Genomic DNA, 14,481 nt, shown 5'->3' on the forward strand with positions numbered 1-14,481 from the left:
TGCTAACAGCTTTTCCATCATCTATAAAATGGTGGTAGTCCCCACTCTGCCTATTTCACAGCATTGGTGCTCAGACTAAAGCTCAGATGTACAAAGGCTTTGCAGAGAAATGCACAGGAGGTATGATTTGAACAGCTGGAAACACTAGAGATGAAAATGGAAGACCTCAGGCTTATCACCAGAGATTCATTTTAAAAGCCTTTCGGAAAGGCAAGAATGGAAAGAACTCATATTTGGAAGCAGAAACATTTGGAGTTATAGCCCCATCCTGCCACTTAGCCACTAGTGTATAAGGTGGGCATGATTGTGAAAGGATCCTATGGGACGTTGCATCCAACATCTAGAAAATGCTCTGCCAATTAGGCATCACGGTTTCCCTTCCTTTCTGATCTGCCCCAGAAGTGTTCTTCACATATAACCTGCTTTCGAATTTAAAAACTAAATTTAATTTTTAAAATAAATTTATTTATTTATTTAGTTTTGGCTGTGTTGGGTCTTCGTTGCGGTGCGCGGGCTTCTCAGTGTGGTGGCTTCTCTTGTTGAAGGGCATGGGCTCTAGGCGCGCGGGCTTCAGTAGTTGTGGCACGTGGGCTCAGTAGTTGTGGCTCCCGGGCTCTAGAGTGTAGGCTCAGTGGTTGTGGTGCAAGGGCTTAGTTGCTCCGCGGCATGTGGGATCTTCCCGGACCAGGGCTCGAACCCGTGTCCCCTGCATTGGCAGGCGGATTCTTAATCACTGCCCCACCAAGGAAGTCCTAAATTTAATTTTTAATTAAATTTTAATTAAATTTAAATTAGGTGTAATCAAAAATTTAAAAATCATCTAGCTCTCAAAAGGTGATATGAAGCATGTGAATAAGAAACAAAACAGGCCTGGAATTTACAAGAATATGGAAGTTATTAGATATCAAATATAAAAGTAAACCCATCTAAATAGGGATCCAGAGAGCTCCCTTTATTCCTCTCTAGGCTTTCCCACCAGAATCGCCATAAAAACATTTGGCACGCACACGATGGCTAGCAAGACTAAAAAGATGTAAAGCTTCCAAAAATGACAGATGCTCAGATTAGGGGGGCTGATGGTGGGGTCAAACGAGCTCATGCCTGGAGGAGCCCACTGTCTGTTTGGTCACATCTCCAGGTCAGTACACCAGCCTTCCAGATCCAAGGCTGATGTCAGGACTTCCTGAGAGTGAGACTGGCTGGAGCCGCTGGCTGGGAGGTAAACACTTCCTCCTTCTTTGCATCCTCCAGTTGCTTCACTCCTCAATCTTGCCCCTGCTCCACTAGCACCTGATGGAACTGCTGCATGGCTAGAGGGTCCAAATGGGGACAGAGAAGAATACTTATGCTCCTAGCAGGTGGAACAGTGACCTGCAAGGGTTGAGATACAATAGATAAAAGGAATGTCATGTTCCCATAACCTTCAGAGGAGAATCTAAACTCCACAGTATAGCATACAGGGACTTCTAGGTCATCTCCCTATCTCACCTAGTAGCCAGCAAGTCCCATGTGGGCAGAGCTCCATATCTTGAGAGCTTACAGTCCCAATGACCTGCTCAATGGCAGACACAGACCAGACACCCAAAAGGTATAATCTACCTCAAGTGCCTATCAGTTCCTGTTTACAAAGGAGCTTAAAGATATGAAAGGGGAAAGAGAGGGCCTAGAAGGGCTGGAGCTATAGGCTGCTAAAGGCAAAAAAAGGACGACTCCGCTATTGCGTCATACAGGAGTGGCTGGGGCATCTTTGAAGGATGCCAGGATTGGGAGGTCAGCCCCACTTACTGCTTCTTAGCAGGAGGGGCCTAGCTGCAAAGAGGAGGCGGAAACAGCCAGGCTTCTTACACAGGAAGGTCTTGCCACGGGACAAAATCAGCTTGTTGTCAAGGAAGCGGCGATGGAGGAGCAGCTCTTTCTCAAATGTGCAAGGGCCCAGGTACTGGGGAGGACAGAGGGACAAAGCTGAGCTCAAAACCCATCAGGCAGGGCTTCCCTGGTGGCGCAGTGGTTGAGAGTCCGCCTGCCGATGCAGGGGACACGGGTTCGTGTCCCGGTCTGGGAAGATCCCACATGCTGCGGAGCGGCTGGGCCCGTGAGCCATGGCCGCTGAGCCTGTGCATCCGGAGCCTGTGCTCCGCAACGGGAGAGGCCACAGCAGTGAGAGGCCCGCGTACCACAAAAAAAACAAAACAAACAAACAAAAAAACCCATCAAGCAGATCTGCCCTTTAACACCTGTCTTCATTCCCAGAACTCACCTGTTTCAAGTTGATCCAGACATAGAGGCCAGAGCCACGATTGAGAAAAGGGACTTTCAATGCCTTCAGTTTGTTAGTAATGTACCTGTGAGCCTCCTGCAGCCGGAAGCGATAAATGGGCAGGTACACACTGTCAATCCAGTCTGGATGGGTGGAGGAAGAGGGCTGTCACACATCTCAGGACTAAGATCTGCCAGAGGGTTCCTGACAAAATGCTCCCTACCTGGGCTCCATGCCTGCTGATTCTATCCAAGCCTGACTGTATTATATTTGAGCTGACTTATACCCAATACACCCATTTCCACTAGGTAGGTGGAGACACTGGGCTTCTCAATAATTGTATAGGAAAGTTCTGTTTGAGTTTACACCCCTGAGGCAAGAAGCTGAGGTGTCCCCTAAACAGGGTTGATGCTTCTGTTGTCAACTGGGCAAGTAGCAGGTACTCACAGCTCCCTTACTTCCTGCCTTAGACCCTAACAAACGGACGTTGAAGAACCTCGTTGTCGTGCTTGGGGATGATCTTAGCCCAACTATCCTCAGCATTGGCAGCACTTTAGAACCACTTGGGAAGCTTTTAAAAGGCCTGATGGCCCAGGTTATATCCCCAGACATCTAAATCAAAATCTTCACAGATATAGCCTACACATCAGTATTTAAACTTCCCAGGTAATTCCCATGTGCATCCAAGACTGAGAACCAGCGTTCAAGGAGCTGGGAATCTGGTTTCTACCAAACTATTACAGGGCCTGGCACCATGCAGGGAGGCATCCAGCTGGATTTCTCCTACCTACCCCTTTCCCCACCCAAAGCTGAAAGCAAATTGTTTTCTAAACCAGATTATCTGATTACATTAGTTTGTTTCATTATATCCCCGCTTTTAATTTAAATCCTCGGGCCTGGGCTTCCCTGGTGGCGCAGTGATTGAGAATCCGCCTGCCGATGCAGGGGACACGGGTTCATGCCCCGGTCCAGGAAGATCCCACATGCTGCGGAGCGGCTGGGCCCGTGAGCCATGGCCGCTGAGCCTGCGCGTCCGGAGCCTGTGCTCCACAACGGGAGAGGCCACAACAGTGAGAGGCCCGCGTACCGGAAAAAAAAAAAAAAAAAAATCCTCGGGCCTGGCATCTGATCTATTACAGGGAATTTTAAAAAGGAGCCCTTATCTAAGTTTGGGCCATGGCATAAAAGGGGGGAAATTCCCTCTGAAGCCAGCATTCACTTAAGATCCAAGGGGAAGGTGAATTCAGATGCCATAGATGTAGCCACACCAACTTGCCCAAAGGGCAGCTCTCCTTTGGCCACACTGGAAGATGAAGTTAAATCATATTCGAGGAATCAGGGTGTTCCTTTGTAATCTTTGCCTGAAGCAAGCCAGCTTTGGGGGAGGGAAAATTGACCTTCACATAAAGACTCATTTCTGAAGTTCCCACCTTTAAGTCCTAGAGTACAGTTGATGATCCCCCTTTCCAAGCAGAGCACGAGCTACCAGAGGGCCAGTGTTTTAGACCAGCACCTCCCATCTTCTGTCTACACCCGGCTGCATCATCTGAGCTACAGCCTGCCCTCCTGTAAACTTCCTGTCCTGCCACTGTTAAACCCAAGACAGTGAACAGGGTCTCACTGTATTGAAGGCATGTCAGAGGCCCAAGCAGACCCAGGAGTTCCCCATGGCCACAAGGTCTGGCCCTGAACAGGGCTCAGTACCTCTGTCCTGAAGCAGCTGACACAGCTTGTACTGGGTGATGCCAGAGATGCTGTGGAGGTAGCCAAAGGAGCTACCCTGCCCTGCCCTACATGGACGCCTTTAACCAGGTCACAAGTACGTATGCTGGACAAGCCCAGATGGGGGTCTCCCTGCTCCATGAGGCTTAAACTTCCCAGGTAATTCCCATGTGCATCCAAAACTGAGAACCAGCGTTCAGGGAGCTGGGAATCTGGTTTCTACCAAACTATCAGAGTTTGACAACTTTAATATTAGATAAATTTCTACAAACCCTAAAGATCTCACAGCTTGCAAGTTTCCCTCTTTCAAGCCATTTATTGGGTTGGCCAAAAAGTCTGGTTAATGAATATGTTGTTCAATAAAGTTCTTGGTGAAAATGAATAATGTCTTTTATTTTTACTTAAAACCAAATGAACTTTTTGGCCAGCCCAATAGATAATAATAGTTATATTATGTACCAGCTATCATTCATTGAGCTCCTATGTTCTAGACACTAGACTAAGTGCTTCCTGTGAATTGCCTTCATTCTCACAACTCCTGAGAAAAAAGTTCTATTCTGATCTCTGCTTAAAGAGCATGAAGCCCAGAAAGGTTGAATAAACTACTAGCCATGCATGTGACCTCGGTGATGGGCAGAATTCCACCTGACTGGCCCCAGAGCCTGGATCCTTAGCCAGCACAGGCCCTGCGTATATACATCTCTGCTATTTCCACTTCCATGGAAGGGCCCTTCAAGTTACTGGAAGAGGTATGACCCCTCAGAGGCCAGTGGGGTTACCTGACTCACTTGGCCCCCAGAAAAGCTGACGGCCACCAGCCACACGTCACTTAGATGGGAACAGAGGGAAAGGTGTGGCTCGTGTGGTCCTCCGCCCTCTGGCTGGAGAGCTGCTATGAACCTCCCTTTCTGGAAGCCTCTTCCTGCTCCCACCACCATTAGGATAACATCCTAACGTCTCACAATGGCCTGATCCCGTCCATACCTCTGTCACAGCGCTCACTGTCTCTTCTCAAGCCACATGGGCCTGCTTGTGCAATCACTCCAAGCCCTTCCCACCTTAAAACTTTCACACATGCTGTTCCTCTTGCCTGGAGGACCCCCACCCCGACTCCCACCACATGGCTGGCTTATTCAACCTTTAAAACATCCTCCCTGACCACCCAAAGCAGGCATCCCCTTAGTGCTCTTGCAAACATTATTCACGTTCATTTCCCCAATGGCCGATGATATCCAACACCAGACCGAGTTCCATGAGGGTAGGTTCACTTACCACAGTGACCAGAGTGACTCCTAGTGGGTAAAAGCTGGGACAGGAGGGGAAACCAGACCCAGCTTGTCAACTTTCTTGGCCACATCACCTTACTTTCGTGCCCATCCCCTTACCTATAGAAGAAAATAGTGCCTACTTCATGGGGCTGGAAGAGTCAGTGAGAGTGCACAGTACTTGGCACGGGACTCAGTAAATCCTAGTGATAGGGGCCCTAGAGTATGTCCCCCCATCCTCACCAGGGTGTTCTTGCCTTGTGGTATTTGTTTCCTTGGTAGGTGTTGTAGTCCTGGAAGCTGGAGTGGTATAAGGCAGAGATGTCAATCCACAGTTGGACAAGTCATAGCTGATAAATGTATCTTCAAAATCACTCCGTTGGTAAAACATCTGGCAAGTCTGCCTGGATGATTGGGCCTGCTGCCCACCTCCGACATCGACATCCATGGAAGCGTCAGGCGGTTGGAAGCTCTGGTCACCTGTGGCCCCAGACTGCAGGTAGTGGAGCATCTGGAACATTAAGTGACCCAGGAAGGCCTCCTGGTCCCTGATGGCCTGATTGTGCCTCTGCTTCTCCAGCGCCAGGTCCTGCTGCTGGTGCCTGGTCATCAGCTGCGTGATGTTATCCTCCATGGTCTGCCTCAAGGACAGCACCATCTCCATCAGCTGGGTGTGGATGCTACGGTTTCTGAGGGCCTGGTCCCTCATCTGGCCATAGGGCATGGAGGGCATGTCTGATGGGCCACTCATACTCTGGGTATTCCTATTGGCCTCAGCAGGCTGGCTGGAACCTGCAGAGAAAGAGAGTCCACGCACTGCAGCAAAGGTCTGGGCCTGATCTCAGGCTGGTCACTAGTTCCTCCTACCTCCACACCTTGGTTGTAGGCCCAAGTGAATTCAGGAGGAGTTACCTGCTCATTCAAGGGCAATGCCTAAGTGGCCCCAAGCCCAGATATTGGAGCACTGTACTTAAATGCCATTAACATATGTTCTGGGGAAGAACCTTAGGGCCCACTTAGAGAAAAAGGGGAAACTGAACAGGTAGGCTGTGGATTCTTCAACCAGAGCAATTCCTGCTCTGTAGAGTTCTAAGTAGGAAAAGGGATTCTGCTGCTAAAAACAAAAAACAAAAACACCAAACCAAAACGCTGAATATGTCATTCTGCTGGAATAGGGGTAAGTAAACTACTGCCCAAGGGCCAAACCAGCCTTCCATTTGTTTTTGTAAATAAAGTTTTATTGGAACACAGTTGTGTTTGCTTGTTTATATATTATCTATAGCTGCTTTTGTACTTCAATGGCAGAGTTGAATAGTTGTGACACAGACCACATGGCTCACAAGGAGTAATACATTTACTATCTGGCCTGTTACAGAAAACATTTGCCAGCTCTTGTTCTAGAATGTCAGCCCTTCTTTTTGCCATTTTTCCCAAGTTGGCTGTACCAGATGTTCAAAGCTCCTACTTTGTGTTACTTCCTGTAAATGCCTTCAACCTGCTCATGGTGACAGCTGCCTTGGACTTCCATCACCAGTAACCATGGTCGAGATACATGGTTCTCGAACTTTAAAGTCCACCAGAATCACTTAGAAGGTTTGTGAGGACACAAATGGCTAGTCCTCATCACTGTACTTTGTTTCAGGAGGTCTGGGGTGGGGCCTAAGAATTTGCAGTTCTAATGAAGTTCCTAGGACTATACTTTCCAAACCTCTAAAAATTCAGACCAACCTTCTGTCTGAAAAGAGTCAAAATGCTGGATAAGACTTGAGAAACACCTTTATAAAGCCTCAAAGAGGAAAAAAAATCAGATACTAAGAAGCCAGGAGGTAAGAAAATTTGAGGCTGACAGCTGCCTCTAATTCATAAGACAATCCTCATATCCCCAGTCACTGAGACCTCTTTTTCTAAGAATCTAGACTTACACATCTCCCACCAAATGCCATCTTCTAAGTTCTTTTTCTACGTTACATCCCTTACATTCCCCCCACATATACAAAACCTTGTTACTTCTTTTACAGGTTTGTGGCACCAGCACTTCAAAGTACTGGACACTCTGCCCAACCTCTCCAAACCATCCTTGGTCTGCCTGTGATGTTCCCATCGCAACCTATACTTCTATGTAATGACACTTAATTTTGTTACTTGTTCAGTATCTGCCCAGGTCAGACTTCATCATCATATCCTTAGCACAGTGCCTGGCACATAGGTAACTAGTGGGAGAGGCACAACCACAAGGATGTGGCCGAGTCAGTAAAGAGATGAACCATGACTGAAGACTTTAAGCTATGGAAGACAGAGCAACAGCCAGATGAAGCCATAGGACAAAAGGGTACCAAGTCTTGACTTAGGATGTCAACATTTCATCAACAGTGATACAAAGAACTTTACTTACCACTTTTAGGAACATACTTAGAAAGAAATTGAACAAATATAAGCTCTTATTCCCAGACTCACTCTTTGTTTCACAAGCAAAAGTTTGCTCTGGCCCAAGCTCCATCCCCTAGAAGTAAGAGGGTCATTTCAGTGGGGCTCTCAACTCTGGAGGTGAGTAGGTTCCTTTGTTTTTGCCTTCCAAAAGGTGGTACCCATTATCCTTACTGGTCTTGATGAGTGCCTGTGGGAAGGGCCAAGATGGTGGAGATGACCTCCCTTCTATGGGCAAGAAGCTGTCACCAGGGCACTTCTGCTTTCTCCCAGGCCTGGGCTGTCACATATGGAGTGTGTTTGTTCTGTTTTACCTTAATAACAAAATCAAAGATGTGACAGCTCCATCGAGCAGCACATGAGCCCAGGATTTAAGTTATTCCAGTTCAAGCTGGATTAGGGAGTCTCTAGGACTTCTTATCCTGGAAGTCCTTGCTGTTACCAAGGTCCCACTACTCTGTCCCATCTACCCAGCCCTCAGCCAGGGACCCCAGGTTCACAGGAAACAGGGATCAGGATGGGGCAGGGAAGCTGGAGGCCAGGTGGCCCAACAAGCCATTGGAGGAGGGAGGCTGTTTAAAGAAGGTGGAATGAGAATCTCTCCAGGCAGGCTTATGGAGCAGAAAATGGGGCCAAGGCAAGGAACTGCAAAAAGTGTATTTTCCTAGTAAATGTTTCTTTCTGATAAGGAAGTGAGTATGCTGCAAGGCCAGGGGGAAAACCTAGAAGAGGGACCTCTGCCAAAACTTGTCTTTTCCACAGGAAAAGTCTATTGTAATGATGTTGTTCCACAAAGGCCATAATGTCCTTAAATCTCAGCCCTAAGTTGTCTGGCTAAGACTTTTTGGCTACATCCTTGGTTTCAGTATTTCTCATCCTTAAACCATCTACCTCCCAAACCACACTCAGGGCCCTTCTATAGAAGCAGCATCTCAGAACCAGCCCAGCTGGTGGCCTCTGATAAGAGCTGAAAGATCTTAAACGGTAGAAACTGGGAATGGGGAAAGAACATGGGAAGTGAACTAGGAACAAGCTCGTCTCCTGTTCATTTGGGATGCCAGTACATGGGTATACCATTTATACCAGGATACTTCTGTCTCTTTTTTTAGTGCCCTACAAGCCCTTCTAGCTCCATCTTGCCCTTTGGCCTTCCTTCCCCTTGCCATGCACCAGCCTCCCCTGGAGTCTCAGTACTCTAACCTAATTAAGATTCTTCCTTTTCAATGTAGTAATTATGATAAAGATTGTCGAGTCTTCTTTATGTGCATGGGAAGCAAGATGTTTGGGGATACAGATGCCTAAATGCAAGTTGCAAAACTGAAAACTCAGGTAAAAGCAGCCTGGAGAAGCCCAGATTCTATTCTGTGGTTGCAACTCAACAACTGTAGGATGTTGGAAGAATTATCTCCCCTGTCCGGGCATCAGTTACTCATGCAAGATGAGAAGGTACTTACCTCAGTTGGAGGTAAAATTGAAGCTCAGTGAAGACAAGGAACTTCTAGTGTCCCATAGTAGAACCAGGATTTAAACCTAAGCCCTCTGACTTTAGCCCAGAACTCCTAGAAGAAGAGTGAACTGGCAGAAAACCAGCACCTACACAGACTACAGCCTGGCTTCACATCACATGATGCCCCAGAAGTCTCGAGTTTTGATGCTGAATTAACTTCATCCAACAATATTGTCATCTTGTACTGTTGGTGACTCAAAGTCCCTGGGAAGAAGCAAACAATACTCTGGAAGCAGTATACCTTAGATTTTAGATTTCTCAAAAAGGATAAGTCTTCAAATACAGCGTCGAGCACACAGAAAATCCAGACACGTGAATAAACAGCATGAGCTAAAACCAGCACAGACAACAAAGACCAACTGGACTTGAGGTACTAGGAGTAGATTGTAAAATAATTGCTTTTCTGTTCAAGGAGACAAAACCCAAGCCTGAAAGTTGACAAAAATTAGAAGTTACTTAAATGACAGATTTAAAGAAAACAGGAGATTCTAGATCTCCTGTTGTTAAAATACAATGATCAAAAATTTTAAACCTCAGTGGAAGGGTTTAATGGCATATTAGATACAACTAAAGAGAAAATTAGTGACCTGGAAAAAGAGGCTGAAGAAACTTTCTAGAGTGTGGCATGAAGACACAAAAGAAAGACAAAAGATATAAAATCTAAAATATACATACACATATACACTTTCACTTGGAGTCCCAAAGGAAGAGAAAATGGGGCAGAAGAGAAACAGTTTGAATAAGATGTTTTATCAGTGCCAAATAACCAGACACCAAAGCATGGCTTCAAGAAGCCCAACAAATGCAAATTAGGATAAATAAATCTATACCTATATAAATATCATGGTGAAGCTACAAAAAAAAAAAAGACATCATGGTGAAGCTACAAAAAAACAAGACAAACACTTCAAAAGCAGCCAAGCAAAAAAAGAAAAAGTTATCTTAAAAGGAATAATAGATCAAAAGCTGATGTTAGCAACAGCAGAAACCTGAAGATAGTGAAATACTATTTTCAATATACTGAAAGGAAATAACTCCCAACCTGGAATCTTATAGCCATCACAAGATCAACATTTCAATAGGTAGTACCAATTTCTCCCCCTAGAGGGGCTGGATTTACTGCAGAGGACACTACTAATCAAAGCAAGTAGGTTTGCCTTTAAAAGCTAAAACCAACTGAGTGAAAGAGACCAGACAAGGTACATATGGTACAGTTCTACTCATAGAACAGGCAAAAGTAATCAGTAGTGATAGAAATCAGAACAGTGGCTCCCTGGACAGGAGGTTGGGAAACTGACTGTAATGGGGTGCAGGGAACTTTCTGGGGAGATGACATGACCTATATCTTGATAGGGTGATGGTTACATGGCTATAGCCATTTGTCAAAGCTCAAAGTGTACACTTATGAATTTTACTATATTTAAGTAGGTTTTTAAAATGCAGCTGTAGCTAATTTAAGGCTCTATTAGACTATAAATAGCTAAATGAGTTTATTTCCAATGCTAGCCCTTCAAGTGTAAAGACCAGTATGGGAACAGGCCCCAAGTATACAGAGGGATATTTGCATAATTAATTTACAGTAGAAAAAAATGAAGAGACAGTTCTTGAGAGAGAGAGAGAGAATGCAAGCAGAAGCTAATTTAGTCAAGAAAAATAGGAGAAAGGACATGTATGGAAATAAGATGAACTAAAGAGTATTTTGAACTATTCTAATGGATATGCCTAAGTCCGGAAGAAATGGATAATTCAGTTTAAAATGTATTATAGTTTATTATTCCTAATTCCAGATAAGAAATAAAATCTAAACAAATTAGTTTCCATAGAAGTTATCAAAGAGCTAGCTCCCTTAAAAAGTATCTGGCCCAGGGCTTCCCTGGTGGCGCAGTGGTTGAGAGTCCACCTGCCGATGCAGGGGACACAGGTTCGTGCCCCGGTCCGGGAAGATCCCACATGCCGCAGAGCGGCTGGGCCCGTGAGCCATGGCCGCTGGGCCTGCGCGTCCGGAGCCTGTGCTCCGCAACAGGAGAGGCCACAACAGTGAGAGGCCCATGTACTGCAAAAAAAAAAAAAAAAAAAGTATCTGGTCCAGAGGGTCTCATAAGGAAATTCTACCATGTACTTAAAGGAGAATATTATTCCAGTGCTATTAAACTGTTCTAGAAAAAAGGAAAAGCATCCACATTTCATAATCAAACAAACAGTGATATGTAGATTTGATGATGTTTATATGAAGAACTATGGACAAGTTCTCACCTGTGATTAGGTTATTCATACTTAAAAGCCAAATAGCACTTAACAAGCAGAATCCATCAGCATAACAGAATAACCTTACCACCAAGTGGGGTCATACTGAGAATGGAAGGACGGTTCAATTCTATGATTTATATTAACTTTTCATTAACAGATCCTAAGGGGATAAAAGTCACTTGATCTATAGATGCTATAGAGACATCTGACGGAATTAGATACCCATTCTTGAGTTAGACAACTTGATGCCATGAATGGCTACCTCTTTAACTAAGACATCTCTCAGCCAAAAAGCCAGCCTCCTACTCAGTCTAGAAACTGAAGGGTTTGAATTCATGAACAAGAGATAAGGCTGCCCATAATCACTGTGAAATATCTAATATTGTACCAGAGGTCTCAGCCAAAAATATTAAGCAAGGAAAGAAATTAGAGTTAAAAATAGGGAATTTGGATTATTGCTATCTACAGATTCCTACTGTCTACCTGGAAGACACAGAAGAATGAACAGATGTTCTACAAGAGAATTTAGTATAGTTAGAGGCTAGGGCCCCAATTCATCTTTTGGTAAATACAGTGTTATGGGGATGCAGCTACACCCATGTTGCATATATATGCTGACCAGACTTTGGTAGTGAACACTAGACCAGCACTTCCAACTGGGGTCACTCCCCTAATGAGTGAGTCTAGCACTGCCTGGAACCCCCAACAACATGCAGCTTCATTTTCCTTTAATCCTAGAGGTGTTATCCCCAACTTCCAGATGGGGTGAATGAGGACATAATTAATAATAGTCTGTTGAATTTAATGCAGCCCCCCAACATACCCAGAATGAGTATGAACAGTGTAAGCTATTTTGGGGGTCACAGACCCTCTGAAACCATAACATTATCAACAATGACTTACACTGATTGGGTACTGCCTTGAGCCGGGCTCTGGTCTGGATTCTTTGTAGGCACCACCTGATGTAATCCTCAGAGTGACTCTATTACAAGGGTGCCACCATTAGCCTCACTTTACAGATGAGAAAACAGAGGCTCAAAAGCAGGAGGTGAATCACACAAGCTCACACAAATAGGATGGGAAAGGGAGGCTTGAACCCCAGGCCCCACTCCCCTCTTAACTATCCCTCCCTGAGGTTTTTGCTGGAAGGGTGCATATCCCCTCAAAGCTTGGCTTTCACTTTCAGGGATCCAGAAGCCCCCTAAGTCCATCGTTGCCCCACCCCACTGGGGGTCCAGGGGCCCAGGTAAAGCCCGGCAATGTTTGGCCTAAAGCCCCCTCTCACTCCACAGCCGCGGCTCCCGACCGAGCCACCCTGCATTTACCTCTGTCCCGGTTTTTACTCATTTCTTCTCTGGTCTAAAATCCTTATGTCTGATGAAATTGCTCTTAATCTTTGGGGCCCAGAGACCTCTCCACCACCTCCTCCTCTCACTAGGCTTGCTTACTGCTTTGGGCTTGCATGCTCTGCTTTTTTTTTTTGCGGTACGCAGGCCTCTCACTGTTGTGGCCTCTCCCGTTGCAGAGCACAGGCTCCGGACGTGCAGGCCCAGTGGCCATGGCTCACGGGCCCAGCCGCTCCGCGGCATGTGGGATCTTCACGGACCGGGGCACGAACCCTCGTCCCCTGCATCAGCAGGCGGACTGTCAACCACTGCGCCACCAGGGAAGCCGCGTGCTCTGTTTTTAAGCACAGATGATTTCAAGGGCAACAAGATCCACCTTGCCCTTTCCAAGGGGATCTCCCCCAGCTGCTCTCAATTACCTAAAATGGCCTTTCTTTTTTTAAAAAGGCTTTAATTTATTGCTTTACTTTTAACTGAGGTAACATTGGCTTATAACATTATATGTTTCATGTGTACAACATTATATTTCAACTTCTGTACACACTACAGCGTGCTCACCACCAAAAGTTTAGTTTCCATCTGTCATCACACGGTTGATCCCCTTTACTCATACCCCGCCTCCACCCTTCCCCTCTAATAACCATTACTCTGTTCTCTGTGTTTGTTTAGTTTGGTTTGTTCATTTATTTTGGTTTTTTTTCATTCCACCTATGAGTGAAATCATACAGTATTTGTCTTTCTCCATCTGACTTATCTCACTTTGCATAATACCCTCAAGGTCCATCCATGTTATCACAAATGGCAAGATTTCATTTTTTTATGGCTGACTAGTATTCCATAGTATACATATACCACATCTTCTTTTTTTTTCTTTCTTTTTTCTTTTGTGGTACACGGGCCCCTCACTGCTGTGGCCTCTCCCGTTGCGGAGCACAGGCTCCGGACGCACAGGCTCACGGGCCCAGCTGCTCCGCAGCATGTGGGATCCTCCCGGACCGGGGCACGAACCTGCGTCCCCTACATCGGCAGGCAGACTCTCAACCATTGCGCCACCACGGAAGCCCAATACCACATCTTCTTTATCCATTCATCCATTGATGGGACTTAGGTTGTTTCCATATCTTGACTATTGTAAATAATCCTGTGAGGAACATAAGGGTGCATGTATCTTTTCAAATTAGTGTCTTGGTATCCTTTAGATAAATACCCAGAAGTGGAATGTGAATTAGTGCAGCCATTATGGAAAACAGTATGGAGATTAAAAAATTCAGAATAAAATGGACTTTTCTTTGCACCATTACAGAGAGAGGCTCAGCAATGCCCACACCTGGGAGAACCACATTTTGGGGCCTTGGTTCTCAAACGTTGAAGGTCTTGGCATCACCTGGAGAGCTCATAAAGAGCAGGAGGCTCTTGGAAGTGGGTGAGGGCCTGGGCCTGAGTAGTAGCTTGAGACCACCAGGTGATTCGGATACTTAGCAATGTCTGAGAACCACTGGAGCAAGCGAACCTCAATTAAAGCACAAATGAGCTGCTACTAACCTTTCCCGTTTCTGGGGAGGTCACAGTTGAGAGCAGGCTGCAGTGGGTTAACCTCAGGCCGGAAGGGCAGCTTGACGAGGAAGCACTGGAGTGATGGCCAGGAGGGCTGGTCCCAATTGCCCTGGCCCTACCTGACTGTGTGTCCTTGGCAAACTCGCTCAGCCTTTTGGG

The 14,481-nt window shown here is 45.9% G+C and overlaps 1 pseudogene across 1 annotated transcript; it reads right to left on the reverse strand.

Moving 5' to 3' along the window:
• Window positions 1-874: 874 nt before the first annotated feature.
• Window positions 875-6,785, reverse strand: LOC309807948 (putative inactive 1-aminocyclopropane-1-carboxylate synthase-like protein 2; annotated as a pseudogene). The gene is made up of 7 exons (XR_014296184.1): window positions 6,776-6,785; window positions 5,488-6,036; window positions 5,252-5,271; window positions 3,962-4,047; window positions 2,258-2,400; window positions 1,786-1,939; window positions 875-1,310 (listed from the first exon to the last, which is right to left on the reverse strand). The product of XR_014296184.1 is annotated as a putative inactive 1-aminocyclopropane-1-carboxylate synthase-like protein 2 (transcript).
• Between the last annotated feature and the right edge of the window lie 7,696 nt (window positions 6,786-14,481).

Source organism: Mesoplodon mirus (genome assembly GCF_964341445.2).
Source record: "Mesoplodon mirus genome assembly, chromosome: 7".
NCBI classification, from domain to species: Eukaryota; Metazoa; Chordata; class Mammalia; order Artiodactyla; family Ziphiidae; genus Mesoplodon; species Mesoplodon mirus.